We start from the raw sequence: 24,672 nt of genomic DNA, 5'->3' as shown, positions 1-24,672 counted from the left end.
CTGCCAGATGCCTTTTAATATAATGTTGCGCTGACGAACATTGCGCTACATTTTTGCCCTTATAAGGCCATTCAAAAAGCTAACAAACATTAGAAAACTACAGGTCTACTTCCTTGAAAATGTTGCTGCACTTTTGATGCACGTTAACACAACCATTGGAACAATGTGTTGTTGTTTTGAAAACTCCATGTTCAGTTGGATGAGAGCACGAATGGCCAGAGATCAAGCGTCAGGGTCAAATGCACCACAAGTCTCTGTGGCGCAATTGGTTAGCGCGTTAGACTGTTAATCTAAAGGTTGGTGGTTCGAGCCCACCCAGGGACGACAGTTCTCTGTTTGTTGTGCTCCATGATGTGGATGTGACATCCTGGACCTGTAATGAGATTCCTGTTATTTTTCCCTGCTAATGGTCAATGCCAACACAAGCCTCTCTAGTGCAATCAGTTAGCGTGTTTGACTGTCAATCTAAAGTTTGGTGCATCATCACCACCCAGGGATGACATTTTTCAGATTGTGGAGATGCTGTGAACTGACCCTTCCTGACTTGGCTTGAGCTTCCATGAGTCTTTGGCCTGCTGAGGGTCAGTATAACCACAAGTCTCTGTGGTGCAATTGTTTGGCGCGTTAGACTGTTCATTTAAAAGTTGGTGATTTGAACCCACCCAGGGATGCTGTCTTTCTGTTTCTAGTGATGTGGAAGACCTTCCTGGCCTTACAGTAAGCTTGCTTTTGACCTGCTGTGTTTCCTGTTGTCACATGTGATTGGTGTGTTGTTGAACATGAAAGATGACAAGTTATGATACCTACTGGTAAAATGGCTGTCAATGGTCTCTGATCTTCTGTTACTCAATAGCTTGATCATTCTGTGTTCTCCAAGGAACATATAATTTATTCTTATTAATCTGGCTGGTATGACAATGTAAATTATGTCAATCTGGCATGTTTTGTAAACTCCATGTTCAGTTGGATGAGAGCACAAATGGCCAGAGATCAAGCGTCACGGTCAAATACACCACAAGTCTCTGTGGCGCAATTGGTTAGCGCGTTAGACTGTTAATCTAAAGGTTGGTGGTTAGAGCCCACCCAGGGATGACAGTTCTCAGTTTGTTGTGCTCCATAATGTGGATGTGACATCCTGGACCTGTAATGAGATTCCTGTTATTTTGCCCTGCTGATGGTCAATGCCAACACAAGCCTCTCTAGTGCAATCAGTTAGCGTGTTTGACTGTCAATCTAAAGGTTGGTGCATCATCACCACCCAGGGATGACATTTTTCAGATTGTGGAGATGCTGTGAACTGACCCTTCCTGACTTGGCTTGAGCTTCCATGAGTCTTTGGCCTGCTGAGGGTCAGTATAACCACAAGTCTCTGTGGTGCAATTGGTTGGCACGTTAGACTGTTAATTTAAAAGTTGGTGATTTGAGCCCACCCAGGGATGCTGTCTTTCTGTTTCTAGTGATGTGGAAGACCTTCCTGGCCTTACAGTAAGCTTGCTTTTGACCTGCTGTGTTTCCTGTTGTCACATGTGATTGGTGTGTTGTTGAACATGAAAGATGACAAGTTATGATACCTACTGGTAAAATGGCTGTCAATGGTCTCTGATCTTCTGTTACTCAATAGCTTGATCATTCTGTGTTCTCCAAGGAACATATAATTTATTCTTATTAATCTGGCTGGTATGACAACGTAAATTATGTCAATCTGGCATGAAAAACCTTAGCATTTATATTTATCTTGCGAGAAGGACAATGTTGGTCCAGTGTGTTTGTGTGCATATGTACGCCAATACGCCATGAAAGTGACTAGCCACTTCATCATTCTTCCGGAGTCAGTCCCCTAATTATTTTTGAATGGGCTTGGCGATTATATATTACATTTGTTAAAATGCAGTTGTTTAAAATATATATTTATCAGAATATATTTGTGATTGCGGCTGAAATTACTCCTGCCAGATGCCTTTTAATATAATGTTGCGCTGACGAACATTGCGCTACATTTTTGCCCTTATAAGGCCATTCAAAAAGCTAACAAACATTAGAAAACTACAGGTCTACTTCCTTGAAAATGTTGCTGCACTTTTGATGCACGTTAACACAACCATTGGAACAAAGTGTTGTTGTTCTGAAAACTCCATGTTCAGTTGGATGAGAGCACAAATGGCCAGAGATCAAGCGTCAGGGTCAAATACACCACAAGTCTCTGTGGCGCAATTGGAAAAATAACAGGAATCTCATTACAGGTCCAGGATGTCACATCCACATCATGGAGCACAACAAACAGAGAACTGTCGTCCCTGGGTGGGCACGAACCACCAACCTTTAGATTAACAGTCTAACGCGCTAACCAATTGCGCCACAGAGACTTGTGGTGTATTTGACCAGTTTGTTGTGCTCCATGATGTGGATGTGACATCCTGGACCTGTAATGAAATTCCTGTTATTTTTCCCTGCTAATGGTCAATGCCAACACAAGCCTCTCTAGTGCAATCAGTTAGCGTGTTTGACTGTCAATCTAAAGGTTGGTGCATCATCACCACCCAGGGATGACATTTTTCAGATTGTGGAGATGCTGTGAACTGACCCTTCCTGACTTGGCTTGAGCTTCCATGAGTCTTTGGCCTGCTGAGGGTCAGTATAACCACAAGTCTCTGTGGTGCAATTGGTTGGCGCGTTAGACTGTTCATTTAAAAGTTGGTGATTTGAACCCACCCAGGGATGCTGTCTTTCTGTTTCTAGTGATGTGGAAGACCTTCCTGGCCTTACAGTAAGCTTGCTTTTGACCTGCTGTGTTTCCTGTTGTCACATGTGATTGGTGTGTTGTTGAACATGAAAGATGACAAGTTATGATACCTACTGGTAAAATGGCTGTCAATGGTCTCTGATCTTCTGTTACTCAATAGCTTGATCATTCTGTGTTCTCCAAGGAACATATAATTTATTCTTATTAATCTGGCTGGTATGACAATGTAAATTATGTCAATCTGGCATGTTTTGTAAACTCCATGTTCAGTTGGATTAGAGCACAAATGGCCAGAGATCAAGCGTCACGGTCAAATACACCACAAGTCTCTGTGGTGCAATTGGTTAGCGCGTTAGACTGTTAATCTAAAGGTTGGTGGTTCGAGCCCACCCAGGGACGACAGTTCTCAGTTTGTTGTGCTCCATGATGTGGATGTGACATCCTGGACCTGTAATGAGATTCCTGTTATTTTTCCCTGCTAATGGTCAATGCCAACACAAGCCTCTCTAGTGCAATCAGTTAGCGTGTTTGACTGTCAATCTAAAGGTTGGTGCATCATCACCACCCAGGGATGACATTTTTCAGATTGTGGAGATGCTGTGAACTGACCCTTCCTGACTTGGCTTGAGCTTCCATGAGTCTTTGGCCTGCTGAGGGTCAGTATAACCACAAGTCTCTGTGGTGCAATTGGTTGGCGCGTTAGACTGTTAATTTAAAAGTTGGTGATTTGAGCCCACCCAGGGATGCTGTCTTTCTGTTTCTAGTGATGTGGAAGACCTTCCTGGCCTTACAGTAAGCTTGCTTTTGACCTGCTGTGTTTCCTGTTGTCACATGTGATTGGTGTGTTGTTGAACATGAAAGATGACAAGTTATGATACCTACTGGTAAAATGGCTGTCAATGGTCTCTGATCTTCTGTTACTCAATAGCTTGATCATTCTGTGTTCTCCAAGGAACATATAATTTATTCTTATTAATCTGGCTGGTATGACAACGTAAATTATGTCAATCTGGCATGAAAAACCTTAGCATTTATATTTATCTTGCGAGAAGGACAATGTTGGTCCAGTGTGTTTGTGTGTATATGTACGCCAATACGCCATGAAAGTGACTAGCCACTTCATCATTCTTCCGGAGTCAGTCCCCTAATTATTTTTGAATGGGCTTGGCGATTATATATTACATTTGTTAAAATGCAGTTGTTTAAAATATATATTTATCAGAATATATTTGTGATTGCGGCTGAAATTACTCCTGCCAGATGCCTTTTAATATAATGTTGTGCTGACGAACATTGCGCTACATTTTTGCCCTTATAAGGCCATTCAAAAAGCTAACACACATTAGAAAACTACAGGTCTACTTCCTTGAAAATGTTGCTGCACTTTTGATGCACGTTAACACAACCATTGGAACAAAGTGTTGTTGTTTCGTAAACTCCATGTTCAGTTGGATGAGAGCACAAATGGCCAGAGATCAAGCGTCAGGGTCAAATACACCACAAGTCTCTGTGGCGCAATTGGTTAGCGTGTTAGACTGTTAATCTAAAGGTTGGTGGTTAGAGCCCACCCAGGGACGACAGTTCTCAGTTTGTTGTGCTCCATGATGTGGATGTGACATCCTGGACCTGTAATGAGATTCCTGTTATTTTGCCCTGCTGATGGTCAATGCCAACACAAGCCTCTCTAGTGCAATCAGTTAGCGTGTTTGACTGTCAATCTAAAGGTTGGTGCATCATCACCACCCAGGGATGACATTTTTCAGATTGTGGAGATGCTGTGAACTGACCCTTCCTGACTTGGCTTGAGCTTCCATGAGACTTTGGCCTGCTGAGGGTCAGTATAACCACAAGTCTCTGTGGTGCAATTGGTTGGCGCGTTAGACTGTTAATTTAAAAGTTGGTGATTTGAGCCCACCCAGGAATGCTGTCTTTCTGTTTCTAGTGATGTGGAAGACCTTCCTGGCCTTACAGTAAGCTTGCTTTTGACCTGCTGTGTTTCCTGTTGTCACATGTGATTGGTGTGTTGTTGAACATGAAAGATGACAAGTTATGATACCTACTGGTAAAATGGTTGTCAATGGTCTCTGATCTTCTGTTACTCAATAGCTTGATCATTCTGTGTTCTCCAAGGAACATATCATTTATTCTTATTAATCTGGCTGGTATGACAACGTAAATCTGGCATGAAAAACCTTAGCATTTATATTTATCTTGCGAGAAGGACAATGTTGGTCTAGTGTGTTTGTGTGTATATGTACGCCAATACGCCATGAAAGTGACTAGCCACTTCATCATTCTTCCGGAGTCAGTCCCCTAATTATTTTGAATGGGCTTGGCGATTATATATTACATTTGTGAAAATGCAGTTGTTTAAAATATATATTTATCAGAATATATTTGTGATTGCGGCTGAATTTACTCCTGCCAGATGCCTTTTAATATAATGTTGCGCTGATGAACATTGCGCTACATTTTTGCCCTTTTAAGGCCATTCAAAAAGCTAACAAACATTAGAAAACTATAGGTCTACTTCCTTGAAAATGTTGCTGCACTTTTGATGCATGTTAACACAACCATTGGAACAAAGTGTTGTTGTTTCGTAAACTCCATGTTCAGTTGGATGAGAGCACAAATGGCCATCAATCAAGCGTCAGGTCTCTGTGACGCAATTGGTTAGCGCGTTAGACTGTTAATCTAAAGGTTGGTGGTTCGAGCCCACCCAGGGACGACAGTTGTCAGTTTGTTGTGCTCCATGATGTGGATGTGACATCCTGGACCTGTAATGAGATTCCTGTTATTTTGCCCCGGTCAATGCCAACACAAGCCTCTCTAGTGCAATCAGTTAGCGTGTTTGACTGTTAATCTAAAGATTGGTGCATCATCACCACCCAGGGATGACATTTTTCAGATTGTGGAGATGTGAACTGACCCTTCCTGACTTGGCTTGAGCTTCCATGAGACTTTGTCCTGCTGAGGGTCAGTCTCTGGCCAAGTCTCTGTGGTGCAATTAGTTGGCGCGTTAGACTGTTAATTTAAAAGTTGGTGATTTGAGCCCACCCAGGGATGCTGTCTTTCTGTTTCTAGTGATATGGAAGACCTTCCTGGCCTTACAGTAAGCTTGCTTTTGACCTGCTGTGTTTCCTGTTGTCACATGTGATTGGTGTGTTGTTGAACATGAAAGATGACAAGTTACGATACCTACTGGTAAAATGGCTGTCAATGGTCTCTGATCTTCTGTTACTCAATAGCTTGATCATTCTGTGTTCTCCAAGGAACATATAATTTATTCTTATTAATCTGGCTGGTATGACAACGTAAATGATGTCAATCTGACATGAAAAACCTTAGCATTGATATTTATCTTGCGAGAAGGACAATGTTGGTCCAGTGTGTTTGTGTGTATATGTACGCCAATACGCCATGAAAGTGACTAGCCACTTCATCATTCTTCCGGAGTCAGTCCCCTAATTATTTTGAATGGGCTTGGCGATTATATATTACATTTGTGAAAATGCAGTTGTTTAAAATATATATTTATCAGAATATATTTGTGATTGCGGCTGAATTTACTCCTGCCAGATGCCTTTTAATATAATGTTGCGCTGACGAACATTGCGCTACATTTTTGCCCTTTTAAGGCCATTCAAAAAGCTAACAAACATTAGAAAACTATAGGTCTACTTCCTTGAAAATGTTGCTGCACTTTTGATGCATGTTAACACAACCATTGGAACAAAGTGTTGTTGTTTCGTAAACTCCATGTTCAGTTGGATGAGAGCACAAATGGCCATCAATCAAGCGTCAGGTCTCTGTGACGCAATTGGTTAGCGCGTTAGACTGTTAATCTAAAGGTTGGTGGTTCGAGCCCACCCAGGGACGACAGTTGTCAGTTTGTTGTGCTCCATGATGTGGATGTGACATCCTGGACCTGTAATGAGATTCCTGTTATTTTGCCCCGGTCAATGCCAACACAAGCCTCTCTAGTGCAATCAGTTAGCGTGTTTGACTGTTAATCTAAAGATTGGTGCATCATCACCACCCAGGGATGACATTTTTCAGATTGTGGAGATGTGAACTGACCCTTCCTGACTTGGCTTGAGCTTCCATGAGACTTTGTCCTGCTGAGGGTCAGTCTCTGGCCAAGTCTCTGTGGTGCAATTAGTTGGCGCGTTAGACTGTTAATTTAAAAGTTGGTGATTTGAGCCCACCCAGGGATGCTGTCTTTCTGTTTCTAGTGATATGGAAGACCTTCCTGGCCTTACAGTAAGCTTGCTTTTGACCTGCTGTGTTTCCTGTTGTCACATGTGATTGGTGTGTTGTTGAACATGAAAGATGACAAGTTACGATACCTACTGGTAAAATGGCTGTCAATGGTCTCTGATCTTCTGTTACTCAATAGCTTGATCATTCTGTGTTCTCCAAGGAACATATAATTTATTCTTATTAATCTGGCTGGTATGACAACGTAAATGATGTCAATCTGACATGAAAAACCTTAGCATTGATATTTATCTTGCGAGAAGGACAATGTTGGTCCAGTGTGTTTGTGTGTATATGTACGCCAATACGCCATGAAAGTGACTAGCCACTTCATCATTCTTCCATGATGTGGATGTTACATCCTGGACCTGTAATGAGATTCCTGTTATTTTGCCCTGCTGAGGGTCAATGCCAACACAAGGCTCTCTAGTGCAATCAGTCAGTTAGCTTGTTTGACTGTCAATCTAAAGGTTGGTGCTTCGACACCACCCAGGGATGACATTTTTCAGATTGTGGAGATGTGAACTGACCCTTCCTGACTTGGCGTGAGCTCTCATGAGACTTTGGCCTGCTGAGGGTCAGTATAACCACAAGTCTCTGTGGTGCAATTGGTTGGCGCGTTAGACTGTTAATTTAAAAGTTGGTGATTTGAGCCCACCCAGGGATGCTGTCTTTCTGTTTCTAGTGATGTGGAAAACCTTCCTGGCCTTACAGTAAGCTTGCTTTTGACCTGCTGTGTTGGCCTGCTTAGGGTCAGTATAACCACAAGTCTCTGTGGTGCAATTGGTTGGCGCGTTAGACTGTTAATTTAAAAGTTGGTGATTTGAGCCCACCCAGGGATGCTGTCTTTCTGTTTCTAGTGATGTGGAAGACCTTCCTGGCCTTACAGTAAGCTTGCTTTTGACCTGCTGTGTTGGCCTGCTTAGGGTCAGTATAACCACAAGTCTCTGTGGTGCAATTGGTTGGCGCGTTAGACTGTTAATTTAAAAGTTGGTGATTTGAGCCCACCCAGGGATGCTGTCTTTCTGTTTCTAGTGATGTGGAAGACCTTCCTGGCCTTACAGTAAGCTTGCTTTTGACCTGCTGTGTTTCCTGTTGTCACATGTGATTGGTGTGTTGTTGAACATGAAAGATGACAAGTTATGATACCTACTGGTAAAATGGCTGTCAATGGTCTCTGATCTTCTGTTACTCAATAGCTTGATCATTCTGTGTTCTCCAAGGAACATATAATTTATTCTTATTAATCTGGCTGGTATGACAACGTAAATTATGTCAATCTGGCATGAAAAACCTTAGCACTTATATTTATCTTGCGAGAAGGACAATGTTGGTCCAGTGTGTTTGTGTGTATATGTACGCCAATACGCCATGAAAGTGACTAGCCACTTCATCATTCTTCCGGAGTCAGTCCCCTAATTATTTTTGAATGGGCTTGGCGATTATATATTACATTTGTTAAAATGCAGTTGTTTAAAATATATATTTATCAGAATATATTTGTGATTGCGGCTGAAATTACTCCTGCCAGATGCCTTTTAATATAATGTTGTGCTGACGAACATTGCGCTACATTTTTGCCCTTATAAGGCCATTCAAAAAGCTAACACACATTAGAAAACTACAGGTCTACTTCCTTGAAAATGTTGCTGCACTTTTGATGCACGTTAACACAACCATTGGAACAAAGTGTTGTTGTTTCGTAAACTCCATGTTCAGTTGGATGAGACCACAAATGGCCAGAGATCAAGCGTCAGGGTCAAATACACCACAAGTCTCTGTGGCGCAATTGGTTAGCGTGTTAGACTGTTAATCTAAAGGTTGGTGGTTCGAGCCCACCCAGGGACGACAGTTCTCAGTTTGTTGTGCTCCATGATGTGGATGTGACATCCTGGACCTGTAATGAGATTCCTGTTATTTTGCCCTGCTGATGGTCAATGCCAACACAAGCCTCTCTAGTGCAATCAGTTAGCGTGTTTGACTGTCAATCTAAAGGTTGGTGCATCATCACCACCCAGGGATGACATTTTTCAGATTGTGGAGATGCTGTGAACTGACCCTTCCTGACTTGGCTTGAGCTTCCATGAGTCTTTGGCCTGCTGAGGGTCAGTATAACCACAAGTCTCTGTGGTGCAATTGGTTGGCGCGTTAGACTGTTCATTTAAAAGTTGGTGATTTGAGCCCACCCAGGGATGCTGTCTTTCTGTTTCTAGTGATGTGGAAGATCTTCCTGGCCTTACAGTAAGCTTGCTTTTGACCTGCTGTGTTTCCTGTTGTCACATGTGATTGGTGTGTTGTTGAACATGACAGATGACAAGTTACGATACCTACTGGTAAAATGGCTGTCAATGGTCTCTGATCTTCTGTTACTCAATAGCTTGATCATTCTGTGTTCTCCAAGGAACATATAATTTATTTTTATTAATCTGGCTGGTATGACAACGTAAATTATGTCAATCTGGCATGAAAAAACTTAGCATTTATATTTATCTTGCGAGAAGGACAATGTTGGTCCCGTGTGTTTGTGTGTATATGTACGCCAATACGCCATGAAAGTGACTAGCCACTTCATCATTCTTCCGGAGTCAGTCCCCTAATTATTTTTGAATGGGCTTGGCGATTATATATTACATTTGTGAAAATGCAGTTGTTTAAAATATATATTTATCAGAATATATTTGTGATTGCGGCTGAAATTACTCCTGCCAGATGCCTTTTAATATAATGTTGCGCTGACGAACATTGCGCTACATTTTTGCCCTTATAAGGCCATTCAAAAAGCTAACAAACATTAGAAAACTACAGGTCTACTTCCTTGAAAATGTTGCTGCACTTTTGATGCACGTTAACACAACCATTGGAACAAAGTGTTGTTGTTTTGTAAACTCCATGTTCAGTTGGATGAGAGCACAAATGGCCAGAGATCAAGCGTCAGGGTCAAATAAACCACAAGTCTCTGTGGCGCAATTGGTTAGCGCGTTAGACTGTTAATCTAAAGGTTGGTGCTTGGAGCCCCCCCAGGGACGACAGTTCTCAGTTTGTTGTGCTCCATGATGTGGATGTGACATCCTGTAATGAGATTCCTGTTATTTTGCCCTGCTGATGGTCAATGCCTCTCTAGTGCAATCAGTTAGCGTGTTTGACTGTCAATCTAAAGGTTGGTGCATCATCACCACCCAGGGATGACATTTTTCAGATTGTGGAGATGCTGTGAACTGACCCTTCCTGACTTGGCTTGAGCTTCCATGAGTCTTTGGCCTGCTGAGGGTCAGTATAACCACAAGTCTCTGTGGTGCAATTGGTTGGCGCGTTAGACTGTTCATTTAAAAGTTGGTGATTTGAACCCACCCAGGGATGCTGTCTTTCTGTTTCTAGTGATGTGGAAGACCTTCCTGGCCTTACAGTAAGCTTGCTTTTGACCTGCTGTGTTTCCTGTTGTCACATGTGATTGGTGTGTTGTTGAACATGAAAGATGACAAGTTATGATACCTACTGGTAAAATGGCTGTCAATGGTCTCTGATCTTCTGTTACTCAATAGCTTGATCATTCTGTGTTCTCCAAGGAACATATAATTTATTCTTATTAATCTGGCTGGTATGACAACGTAAATTATGTCAATCTGGCATGAAAAACCTTAGCATTTATATTTATCTTGCGAGAAGGACAATGTTGGTCCAGTGTGTTTGTGTGTATATGTACGCCAATACGCCATGAAAGTGACTAGCCACTTCATCATTCTTCCGGAGTCAGTCCCCTAATTATTTTTGAATGGGCTTGGCGATTATATATTACATTTGTTAAAATGCAGTTGTTTAAAATATATATTTATCAGAATATATTTGTGATTGCGGCTGAATTTACTCCTGCCAGATGCCTTTTAATATAATGTTGCGCTGACGAACATTGCGCTACATTTTTGCCCTTATAAGGCCATTCAAAAAGCTAACAAACATTAGAAAACTACAGGTCTACTTCCTTGAAAATGTTGCTGCACTTTTGATGCACGTTAACACAACCATTGGAACAATGTGTTGTTGTTTTGAAAACTCCATATTCAGTTGGATGAGAGCACAAATGGCCAGAGATCAAGCGTCAGGGTCAAATACACCACAAGTCTCTGTGGCGCAATTGGTTAGCGTGTTAGACTGTTAATCTAAAGGTTGGTGGTTCGAGCCCACCCAGGGACGACAGTTCTCTGTTTGTTGTGCTCCATGATGTGGATGTGACATCCTGGACCTGTAATGAGATTCCTGTTATTTTTCCCTGCTAATGGTCAATGCCAACACAAGCCTCTCTAGTGCAATCAGTTAGCGTGTTTGACTGTCAATCTAAAGGTTGGTGCATCATCACCACCCAGGGATGACATTTTTCAGATTGTGGAGATGCTGTGAACTGACCCTTCCTGACTTGGCTTGAGCTTCCATGAGTCTTTGGCCTGCTGAGGGTCAGTATAACCACAAGTCTCTGTGGTGCAATTGGTTGGCGCGTTAGACTGTTCATTTAAAAGTTGGTGATTTGAGCCCACCCAGGGATGCTGTCTTTCTGTTTCTAGTGATGTGGAAGATCTTCCTGGCCTTACAGTAAGCTTGCTTTTGACCTGCTGTGTTTCCTGTTGTCACATGTGATTGGTGTGTTGTTGAACATGACAGATGACAAGTTACGATACCTACTGGTAAAATGGCTGTCAATGGTCTCTGATCTTCTGTTACTCAATAGCTTGATCATTCTGTGTTCTCCAAGGAACATATAATTTATTCTTATTAATCTGGCTGGTATGACAACGTAAATTATGTCAATCTGGCATGAAAAACCTTAGCATTTATATTTATCTTGCGAGAAGGACAATGTTGGTCCCGTGTGTTTGTGTGTATATGTACGCCAATACGCCATGAAAGTGACTAGCCACTTCATCATTCTTCCGGAGTCAGTCCCCTAATTATTTTTGAATGGGCTTGGCGATTATATATTACATTTGTGAAAATGCAGTTGTTTAAAATATATATTTATCAGAATATATTTGTGATTGCGGCTGAAATTACTCCTGCCAGATGCCTTTTAATATAATGTTGCGCTGACGAACATTGCGCTACATTTTTGCCCTTATAAGGCCATTCAAAAAGCTAACAAACATTAGAAAACTACAGGTCTACTTCCTTGAAAATGTTGCTGCACTTTTGATGCACGTTAACACAACCATTGGAACAAAGTGTTGTTGTTTTGTAAACTCCATGTTCAGTTGGATGAGAGCACAAATGGCCAGAGATCAAGCGTCAGGGTCAAATAAACCACAAGTCTCTGTGGCGCAAATTGGTTAGCGCGTTAGACTGTTAATCTAAAGGTTGGTGCTTGGAGCCCCCCCAGGGACGACAGTTCTCAGTTTGTTGTGCTCCATGATGTGGATGTGACATCCTGTAATGAGATTCCTGTTATTTTGCCCTGCTGATGGTCAATGCCTCTCTAGTGCAATCAGTTAGCGTGTTTGACTGTCAATCTAAAGGTTGGTGCATCATCACCACCCAGGGATGACATTTTTCAGATTGTGGAGATGCTGTGAACTGACCCTTCCTGACTTGGCTTGAGCTTCCATGAGTCTTTGGCCTGCTGAGGGTCAGTATAACCACAAGTCTCTGTGGTGCAATTGGTTGGCACGTTAGACTGTTAATTTAAAAGTTGGTGATTTGAGCCCACCCAGGGATGCTGTCTTTCTGTTTCTAGTGATGTGGAAGATCTTCCTGGCCTTACAGTAAGCTTGCTTTTGACCTGCTGTGTTTCCTGTTGTCACATGTGATTGGTGTGTTGTTGAACATGACAGATGACAAGTTACGATACCTACTGGTAAAATGGCTGTCAATGGTCTCTGATCTTCTGTTACTCAATAGCTTGATCATTCTGTGTTCTCCAAGGAACATATAATTTATTCTTATTAATCTGGCTGGTATGACAACGTAAATTATGTCAATCTGGCATGAAAAACCTTAGCATTTATATTTATCTTGCGAGAAGGACAATGTTGGTCCCGTGTGTTTGTGTGTATATGTACGCCAATACGCCATGAAAGTGACTAGCCACTTCATCATTCTTCCGGAGTCAGTCCCCTAATTATTTTTGAATGGGCTTGGCGATTATATATTACATTTGTGAAAATGCAGTTGTTTAAAATATATATTTATCAGAATATATTTGTGATTGCGGCTGAAATTACTCCTGCCAGATGCCTTTTAATATAATGTTGCGCTGACGAACATTGCGCTACATTTTTGCCCTTATAAGGCCATTCAAAAAGCTAACAAACATTAGAAAACTACAGGTCTACTTCCTTGAAAATGTTGCTGCACTTTTGATGCACGTTAACACAACCATTGGAACAAAGTGTTGTTGTTTTGTAAACTCCATGTTCAGTTGGATGAGAGCACAAATGGCCAGAGATCAAGCGTCAGGGTCAAATAAACCACAAGTCTCTGTGGCGCAATTGGTTAGCGCGTTAGACTGTTAATCTAAAGGTTGGTGCTTGGAGCCCCCCCAGGGACGACAGTTCTCAGTTTGTTGTGCTCCATGATGTGGATGTGACATCCTGTAATGAGATTCCTGTTATTTTGCCCTGCTGATGGTCAATGCCTCTCTAGTGCAATCAGTTAGCGTGTTTGACTGTCAATCTAAAGGTTGGTGCATCATCACCACCCAGGGATGACATTTTTCAGATTGTGGAGATGCTGTGAACTGACCCTTCCTGACTTGGCTTGAGCTTCCATGAGTCTTTGGCCTGCTGAGGGTCAGTATAACCACAAGTCTCTGTGGTGCAATTGGTTGGCACGTTAGACTGTTAATTTAAAAGTTGGTGATTTGAGCCCACCCAGGGATGCTGTCTTTCTGTTTCTAGTGATGTGGAAGATCTTCCTGGCCTTACAGTAAGCTTGCTTTTGACCTGCTGTGTTTCCTGTTGTCACATGTGATTGGTGTGTTGTTGAACATGACAGATGACAAGTTACGATACCTACTGGTAAAATGGCTGTCAATGGTCTCTGATCTTCTGTTACTCAATAGCTTGATCATTCTGTGTTCTCCAAGGAACATATAATTTATTCTTATTAATCTGGCTGGTATGACAACGTAAATTATGTCAATCTGGCATGAAAAACCTTAGCATTTATATTTATCTTGCGAGAAGGACAATGTTGGTCCCGTGTGTTTGTGTGTATATGTACGCCAATACGCCATGAAAGTGACTAGCCACTTCATCATTCTTCCGGAGTCAGTCCCCTAATTATTTTTGAATGGGCTTGGCGATTATATATTACATTTGTTAAAATGCAGTTGTTTAAAATATATATTTATCAGAATATATTTGTGATTGCGGCTGAAATTACTCCTGCCAGATGCCTTTTAATATAATGTTGCGCTGACGAACATTGCGCTACATTTTTGCCCTTATAAGGCCATTCAAAAAGCTAACAAACATTAGAAAACTACAGGTCTACTTCCTTGAAAATGTTGCTGCACTTTTGATGCACGTTAACACAACCATTGGAACAAAGTGTTGTTGTTTTGTAAACTCCATGTTCAGTTGGATGAGAGCACAAATGGCCAGAGATCAAGCGTCAGGGTCAAATACACCACAAGTCTCTGTGGCGCAATTGGTTAGCGCGTTAGACTGTTAATCTAAAGGTTGGTGCTTGGAGCCCCCCCAGGGATGACAGTTCTCAGTTTGTTGTGCTCCATGATGTGGATGTGACATCCTGTAATGAGATTCCTGTTATTTTGCCCTGCTGATGGTCAATGCCTCTCTAGTGCAATCAGTTAGCGTGTTTGACTGTCAATCTAAAGGTTGGTGCATCATCACCACCCAGGGATGACATTTTTCAGATTGTGGAGATGCTGTGAACTGACCCTTCCTGACTTGGCTTGAGCTTCCATGAGTCTTTGGCCTGCTGAGGGTCAGTATAACCACAAGTCTCTGTGGTGCAATTGGTTGGCGCGTTAGACTGTTAATTTAAAAGTTGGTGATTTGAGCCCACCCAGGGATGCTGTCTTTCTGTTTCTAGTGATGTGGAAGACCTTCCTGGCCTTACAGTAAGCTTGCTTTTGACCTGCTGTGTTTCCTGTTGTCACATGATTTCCGGCGCCGACAGAGATGGCCGCCTCGCTTCGCGTTCCTAGGAAACTATGCAGTTTTTTGTTTTTTTACGTGTTATTTCTTACATTAGTACCCCAGGTCATCTTAGGTTTCATTACATACAGTCGAGAAGAAATACTGAATATAAGATCAGCGTCAACTCACCATCAGTACGACCAAGAATATGTTTTTCGCGACGCAGATCCTGTGTTCTGCCTTACAAACAGGACAACGGAGTGGATCCCATGCAGCGACCGAAAAAAACGACTCCGAAAAAGAGGGAAACGAGGCGGTCTTCTGGTCAGACTCCGGAGACGGGCACACCGTGCACCATTCCCTAGCATTCTTCTTGCCAATGTCCAGTCTCTTGACAACAAGGTTGATGAAATCCGAGCAAGGGTAGCATTCCAGAGGGACATCAGAGACTGTAACGTTCTTTGCTTCACGGAAACGTGGCTTACTGGAGAGACGCTATCCGAAGCAGTGCAGCCAACGGGTTTCTCCACGCATCGCGCAGACAGAAACAAACATCTTTCTGGTAAGAAGAGGGGCGGGGGCGTATGCCTTATGACTAACGTGACATGGTGTGATGAAATAAACATACAGGAACTCAAATCCTTCTGTTCACCTGATTTAGAATTCCTCACAATCAAATGTAGACCGCATTATCTACCAAGAGAATTCTCTTCGATTATAATCACAGCCGTATATATCCCCCCCCCAAGCAGACACATCGTTGGCTCTGAATGAACTTTATTTGACTCTTTGCAAACTGGAAACCATTTATCCGGAGGCTGCATTCATTGTAGCTGGGGATTTTAACCTGTCTACGATACTGGTTCCCAATTGGGGATCAACCCTCCCACGTTCAGCTGAAACGGTGGCGCATGGAACGCAAAAATATTCTTAAAAATATTTAACCTCCACACATTAACAAGTCCAATAGCTCAAATGAAAGATAAACACCTTGTTCATCTAGCCAGCAAGTCAGATTTCTAAAATGTTTTACGGCGAAAACATAGCACATATATATGTAAAACCACCACCAGACACAGCTCATTTCAATAGCCAAAACATGCAATCAACAAACGCAGGATTAAAAAATAAATCGCTCACTAACCTTTTGAAAATCTTCATCAGATGACAGTAATATGACATATTACACAGTACATATTTTTTTTTTCAATAATATGCCATTTATATCCATAAATGTCCATTTACAGTGAGTTCACCTTCAGAAATTACTCAAAAATGCCCGCAGGAAATCTATGTAGCGCGGCAAGATAACGTAAATAGACATCATAAACTTTGACTAAATATACATGTTCTACATATAGTTAGAAAGATACACTGCTTCTTTATGCAACCGCTGTGTTAGATTTATTTTTAACGTTACAGAAATCGCACACTATTCCATATGCTGAGACAGCGCTCAGTTCCAAGCTACATTTCCACGTAATGTTGGAGTCAACAGAAACACAGATTTAAGCATAAATATTCCCTTACCTTCGATGGTCTTCGTTCAGAATGTTCTGGAAGGCTTCATACTTACCCAATACATCGTTTGGTTTCAAGTCTTGCGTCTTTGTATTAGCTACTGCTAATAACATCAGCTGAAATGCACCCAAAACGTCCTCTGGTCCGGATAAGTTGCGCATCAAAACTTCAAAATTACACATTATATGTCGACTAAACAGGTCAAACTAAGTGCAGAAGCAAGCTTTATGATGTTTTAGACATGCAAAACAAACTTAAATTCAATCGGCCATCGTCTGCCCTTCTCTTGAGTGCTGGAAACAAAGGAATGGCTGGGACCAATTCGCGCCCATACGCACAGCCTATTCTCTCGTGGCACGCACTAATTTCACTCCCATAGGGTCAATTCTCGCGGGATTTGACAGATTTGAAGCTCTAATGAAAGAGGACATCTAGCGGAAGAGATAGAAAGTGTCCCCAGAATCATAGCTCGTTGGGAAGGGTGGGGGCCATGACGTCAAAGTTGCTCCAACTTTCATGGCCACAAAAACTAGTTTGGAAGAATGCCTGCCCTGTGAGTTCTGCTATACTTACAGACATAATTCCAACGGTTTTAGAATCTTTAGAGTGTTTTCTATCCAATAATAATTTTTATTTGCATATATTAGCAATTTTTGACAGATTTTTTTTCCAGTTTACTAGGGGTACCCAATCTCTCCAAAGGGGGCGTATGTCTGCCATATCCTTAACAGGTCAAGGCTAATCTGAAAACAAGACTCCCTACATTTTATCAGCATATCGATTGCGCAACCAGGGGTGGAAAGACCTTGGATCATTGTTACTCTAACTTCCGCGACACATATAAGGCCCTGCCCCGCCCCCCTTTCGGAAAAGCTGACCACAACTCCATTTTGTTGATCCCTGCCTACAGACAGAAACTAAAACAAGAGGCTCCCACGCTGAGGTCTGTCCAACGCTGGTCCGACAAGGCTGACTCCACACTCCAAGACTGCTTCCATCACGTGGACTGGGACATGTTTCGTATTGCGTCAGAAAACAACATTGACGAATACGCTGATTCGGTGTGCGAGTTCATTAGAACGTGCGTTGAAGATGTCGTTCCCATAGCAACGATTAAAACATTCCCTAACCAGAAACCGTGGATTGATGGCAGCATTCGCGTGAAACTGAAAGCGCGAACCACTGCTTTTAATCAGGTGTCTGGTAACATGACCGAATACAAACAGTGCAGCTATTCCCTCCGCAAGGCTATCAAACAAGCTAAGCGTCAGTACAGAGACAAAGTAGAATCTCAATTCAACGGCTCAGACACAAGAGGCATGTGGCAGGGTCTACAGTCAATCACAGACTACAGGAAGAAATCCAGCCCAGTCACGGACCAGGATGTCCTGCTCCCAGGCAGACTAAATAACTTTTTTGCCCGCTTTGAGGACAATACAGTGCCACTGACACGGCCTGCAACGAAAACTTGCGGTCTCTCCTTCACTGCAGCCGAGGTGAGTAAGACATTTAAACCTGTTAACCCTCGCAAGGCTGCAGGCCCAGACGGCATCCCCAGCCGCACCCTCAGAGCATGCGCAGACCAGCTGGCCGGTGTGTTTACGGACATATTCAATCAATCCCTATACCAGTCTGCTGTTCCCACATGCTTCAAGAGGGCCACCATTGTTCCTGTTCCCAAGAAAGCTAAGGTAACTGAGCTAAACGACTACCGCCCCGTAGCACTCACTTCCGTCATCATGAAGTGCTTTGAGAGACTAGTCAAGGACCATATCACCTCCACCCTACCTGACACCCTAGACCCACTCCAATTTGCTTACCGCCCAAATAGGTCCACAGACGATGCAATCTCAACCACACTGCACACTGCCCTAACCCATCTGGACAAGAGGAATACCTATGTGAGAATGCTGTTCATTGACTACAGCTCGGCATTCAACACCATAGTACCCTCCAAGCTCGTCATCAAGCTCGAGACCCTGGGTCTCGACCCCGCCCTGTGCAACTGGGTACTGGACTTCCTGACGGGCCGCCCCCAGGTGGTGAGGGTAGGCAACAACATCTCCTCCCCGCTGATCCTCAACACTGGGGCCCCACAAGGGTGCGTTCTGAGCCCTCTCCTGTACTCCCTGTTCACCCACGACTGCGTGGCCACGCACGCCTCCAACTCAATCATCAAGTTTGCGGACGACACAACAGTGGTAGGCTTGATTACCAACAATGACGAGACGGCCTACAGGGAGGAGGTGAGGGCCCTCGGAGTGTGGTGTCAGGAAAATAACCTCACACTCAACGTCAACAAAACTAAGGAGATGATTGTGGACTTCAGGAAACAGCAGAGGGAACACCCCCCTATCCACATCGATGGAACAGTAGTGGAGAGGGTAGCAAGTTTTAAGTTCCTCGGCATACACATCACAGACAAACTGAATTGGTCCACTCACACAGGCAGCATTGTGAAGAAGGCGCAGCAGCGCCTCTTCAACCTTAGGAGGCTGAAGAAATTTGGCTTGTCACCAAAAGCACTCACAAACTTCTACAGATGCACAATCGAGAGCATCCTGGCGGGCTGTATCACCGCCTGGTACGGCAACTGCTCCGCCCTCAACCGTAAGGCTCTCCAGAGGGTAGTGAGGTCTGCACAACGCATCACCGGGGGCAAACTACCTGCCCTCCAGGACACCTACACCACCCGATGTCACAGGAAGGCCATAAAGATCATCAAGGACATCAACCACCCGAGCCACTGCCTGTTCACCCCGCTATCATCCAGAAGGCGAGGTCAGTACAGGTGCATCAAAGCTGGGACCGAGAGACTGAAAAACAGCTTCTATCTCAAGGCCATCAGACTGTTAAACAGCCACCACTAACATTGAGTGGCTGTCGCCAACACACTGACACTGACTCAACTCCAGCCACTTTAATAATGGGAAATGATGTAAATATATCACTAGCCACTTTAAACAATGCTACCTTATATAATGTTACTTACCCTACATTATTCATCTCATATGCATACGTATATACTGTACTCTATATCATCGACTGTATCCTTGTGTAATACATGTATCACTAGCCACTTTAACTATGCCACTTTGTTTACATACTCATCTCATATGTATATACTGTACTCGATACCATCTACTGTATCTTGCCTATGCTGCCCTGTACCATCACTCATTCATATATCCTTATGTACATATTCTTTATCCCCTCACACTGTGTACAAGACAGTAGTTTTGGAATTGTTAGTTAGATTACTTGATGGTTATTACTGCATTGTCGGAACTAGAAGCACAAGCATTTCGCTACACTCGCATTAACATCTGCTAACCATGTGTATGTGACAAATAAAATGTGATTTGATTTGATTTGATTTGTTGAACATGAAAGATGACAAGTTATGATACCTACTGGTAAAATGGCTGTCAATGGTCTCTGATCTTCTGTTACTCAATAGCTTGATCATTCTGTGTTCTCCAAGGAACATATAATTTATTCTTATTAATCTGGCTGGTATGACAACGTAAATTATGTCAATCTGGCATGAAAAACCTTAGCATTTATATTTATCTTGCGAGAAGGACAATGTTGGTCCAGTGTGTTTGTGTGTATATGTACGCCAATACACCATGAAAGTGACTAGCCACTTCATCATTCTTCCGGAGTCAGTCCCCTAATTATTTTTGAATGGGCTTGGCGATTATATATTACATTTGTGAAAATGCAGTTGTTTAAAATATAAATTTATCAGAATATATTTGTGATTGCAGCTGAATTTACTCCTGCCAGATGCCTTTTAATATAATGTTGCGCTGACGAACATTGCGCTACATTTTTGCCCTTATAAGGCCATTCAAAAAGCTAACAAACATTAGAAAACTACAGGTCTACTTCCTTGAAAATGTTGCTGCACTTTTGATGCACGTTAACACAACCATTGGAACAAAGTGTTGTTGTTTCGTAAACTCCATGTTCGGTTAGATGAGAGCACAAATGGCCAGAGATCAAGCGTCAGGGTCAAATACACCACAAGTCTCTGTGGCGCAATTGGTTAGTGCGTTAGACTGTTAATCTAAAGGTTGGTGGTTTGACCCCACCCAGGGACGACAGTTCTCAGTTTGTTGTGCTCCATGATGTGGATGTGACATCCTGTAATGAGATTCCTGTTATTTTGCCCTGGTCAATGCCAACACAAGCCTCTCTAGTGCAATCAGTTAGCGTGTTTGACTGTCAATCTAAAGGTTGGTGCATCATCACCACCCAGGGATGACATTTTTCAGATTGTGGAGATGCTGTGAACTGACCCTTCCTGACTTGGCATGAGCTTCCATGAGTCTTTGGCCTGCTGAGGGTCAGTATAACCACAAGTCCCTGTGGTGCAATTGGTTGGTGCGTTAGACTGTTAATTTAAAAGTTGGTGATTTGAGCCCACCCAGGGATGCTGTCTTTCTGTTTCTAGTGATGTGGAAGACCTTCCTGGCCTTACAGTAAGCTTGCTTTTGACCTGCTGTGTTTCCTGTTGTCACATGTGATTGGTGTGTTGTTGAACATGAAAGATGACAAGTTACGATACCTACTGGTAAAATGGCTGTCAATGGTCTCTGATCTTCTGTTACTCAATAGCTTGATCATTCTGTGTTCTCCAAGGAACAAATAATTTATTCTTATTAATCTGGCTGGTATGACAACGTAAATTATGTCAATCTGGCATGAAAAACCTTAGCATTTATATTTATCTTGCGAGAAGGACAATGTTGGTCCCGTGTGTTTGTGTGTATATGTACGCCAATACGCCATGAAAGTGACTAGCCACTTCATCATTCTTCCGGAGTCAGTCCCCTAATTATTTTTGAATGGGCTTGGCGATTATATATTACATTTGTGAAAATGCAGTTGTTTAAAATATATATTTATCAGAATATATTTGTGATTGCGGCTGCAATTACTCCTGCCAGATGCCTTTTAATATAATGTTGCGCTGACGAACATTGCGCTACATTTTTGCCCTTATAAGGCCATTCAAAAAGCTAACAAACATTAGAAAACTATAGGTCTACTTCCTTGAAAATGTTGCTGCACTTTTGATGCACGTTAACACAACCATTGGAACAAAGTGTTGTTGTTTCGTAAACTCCATGTTCAGTCGGATGAGAGCACAAATGGCCATCGATCAAGCGTCAGGGTCATATACACCACAAGTCTCTGTGGCGCAATTGGTTAGTGCGTTAGGATGTTAATCTAAAGGTTGGTGGTTCGAGCCCACCCAGGGACGACAGTTGTCAGTTTGTTGTGCTCCATGATGTGGATGTGACATCCTGGACCTGTAATGAGATTCCTGTTATTTTGCCCCGGTCAATGCCAACACAAGCCTCTCTAGTGCAATCAGTTAGCGTGTTTGACTGTCAATCTAAAGGTTGGTGCATCATCACCACCCAGGGATGACATTTTTCAGATTGTGGAGATGTGAACTGACCCTTCCTGACTTGGCTTGAGCTTCCATGAGACTTTGGCCTGCTGAGGATCAGTATAACCACAAGTCTCTGTGGTGCAATTGGTTGGCGCGTTAGACTGTTAATTTAAAAGTTGGTGATTTGAGCCCACCCAGGAATGCTGTCTTTCTGTTTCTAGTGATGTGGAAGACCTTCCTGGCCTTACAGTAAGCTTGCTTTTGACCTGCTGTGTTTCCTGTTGTCACATGTGATTGGTGTGTTGTTGAACATGAAAGATGACAAGTTATCATACCTACTGGTAAAATGGTTGTCAATGGTCTCTGATCTTCTGTTACTCAATAGCTTGATCATTCTGTGTTCTCCAAGGAACATATAATTTATTCTTATTAATCTGGCTGGTATGACAACGTAAATTATGTCAATCTGGCATGAAAAACCTTAGCATTTATATTTATCTTGCGAGAAGGACAATGTTGGTCCAGTGTGTTTGTGTGTATATGTACGCCAATACGCCATGAAAGTGACTAGCCACTTCATCATTCTTCCGGAGTCAGTCCCCTAATTATTTTGAATGGATTTGGCGATTATATATTACATTTGTGAAAATGCAGTTGTTTAAAATATATATTTATCAGAATATATTTGTGATTGCGGCTGAATTTACTCCTGCCAACATTGCGCTACATTTTTGCCCTTTTAAGGCCATTCAAAAAGCTAACAAACATTAGAAAACTATAGGTCTACTTCCTTGAAAATGTTGCTGCACTTTTGATGCACGTTAACACAACAATTGGAACAAAGTGTTGTTGTTTCGTAAACTCCATGTTCAGTCGGATGAGAGCACAAATGGCCATCGATCAAGCGTCAGGGTCATATACACCACAAGTCTCTGTGGCGCAATTGGTTAGCGCGTTAGGCTGTTAATCTAAAGGTTGGTGGTTCGAGCCCACCCAGCGACGACAGTTGTCAGTTTGTTGTGCTCCATGATGTGGATGTGACATCCTGGACCTGTAATGAGATTCCTGTTATTTTGCCCCGGTCAATGCCAACACAAGCCTCTCTAGTGCAATCAGTTAGCGTGTTTGACTGTCAATCTAAAGGTTGGTGCATCATCACCACCCAGGGATGACATTTTTCAGATTGTGGAGATGTGAACTGACCCTTCCTGACTTGGCTTGAGCTTCCATGAGACTTTGGCCTGCTGAGGATCAGTATAACCACAAGTCTCTGTGGTGCAATTGGTTGGCGCGTTAGACTGTTAATTTAAAAGTTGGTGATTTGAGCCCACCCAGGAATGCTGTCTTTCTGTTTCTAGTGATGTGGAAGACCTTCCTGGCCTTACAGTAAGCTTGCTTTTGACCTGCTGTGTTTCCTGTTGTCACATGTGATTGGTGTGTTGTTGAACATGAAAGATGACAAGTTATCATACCTACTGGTAAAATGGTTGTCAATGGTCTCTGATCTTCTGTTACTCAATAGCTTGATCATTCTGTGTTCTCCAAGGAACATATAATTTATTCTTATTAATCTGGCTGGTATGACAACGTAAATGATGTAAATCTGGCATGAAAAACCTTAGCATTTATATTTATCTTGCGAGAAGGACAATGTTGGTCCAGTGTGTTTGTGTGTATATGTACGCCAATACGCCATGAAAGTGACTAGCCACTTCATCATTCTTCCGGAGTCAGTCCCCTAATTATTTTTGAATGGGCTTGGCGATTATATATTACATTTGTGAAAATGCAGTTGTTTAAAATATAAATTTATCAGAATATATTTGTGATTGCGGCTGAATTTACTCCTGCCAGATGCCTTTTAATATAATGTTGCGCTGACGAACATTGCGCTACATTTTTGCCCTTATAAGGCCATTCAAAAAGCTAACAAACATTAGAAAGCTACAGGTCTACTTCCTTGAAAATGTTGCTGCACTTTTGATGCACGTTAACACAACCATTGGAACAAAGTGTTGTTGTTTTGTAAACTCCATGTTCGGTTAGATGAGAGCACAAATGGCCAGAGATCAAGCGTCAGGGTCAAATACACCACAAGTCTCTGTGGCGCAATTGGTTAGTGCGTTAGACTGTTAATCTAAAGGTTGGTGGTTTGACCCCACCCAGGGACGACAGTTCTCAGTTTGTTGTGCTCCATGATGTGGATGTGACATCCTGTAATGAGATTCCTGTTATTTTGCCCTGGTCAATGCCAACACAAGCCTCTCTAGTGCAATCAGTTAGCGTGTTTGACTGTCAATCTAAAGGTTGGTGCATCATCACCACCCAGGGATGACATTTTTCAGATTGTGGAGATGCTGTGAACTGACCCTTCCTGACTTGGCATGAGCTTCCATGAGTCTTTGGCCTGCTGAGGGTCAGTATAACCACAAGTCCCTGTGGTGCAATTGGTTGGTGCGTTAGACTGTTAATTTAAAAGTTGGTGATTTGAGCCCACCCAGGGATGCTGTCTTTCTGTTTCTAGTGATGTGGAAGACCTTCCTGGCCTTACAGTAAGCTTGCTTTTGACCTGCTGTGTTTCCTGTTGTCACATGTGATTGGTGTGTTGTTGAACATGAAAGATGACAAGTTACGATACCTACTGGTAAAATGGC

The 24,672-nt window shown here is 42.5% G+C and overlaps 1 non-coding gene across 1 annotated transcript; it reads left to right on the top strand.

The window, feature by feature from the left end:
- Positions 1-250: 250 nt before the first annotated feature.
- On the top strand, positions 251-324 carry trnan-guu (transfer RNA asparagine (anticodon GUU)). Its single transcript has one exon. It is a non-coding gene; the product is annotated as a tRNA-Asn (tRNA).
- Positions 325-24,672: the final 24,348 nt, after the last annotated feature.

This window comes from Oncorhynchus mykiss, chromosome 21, assembly GCF_057628025.1.
Source record: "Oncorhynchus mykiss isolate SJ-2025 chromosome 21, ASM5762802v1, whole genome shotgun sequence".
Classification (NCBI taxonomy): Eukaryota; Metazoa; Chordata; class Actinopteri; order Salmoniformes; family Salmonidae; genus Oncorhynchus; species Oncorhynchus mykiss.
The sequence above is the reverse complement of the archived record's forward strand: the minus strand, read 5'-3'. Positions and strand labels throughout refer to the sequence as shown.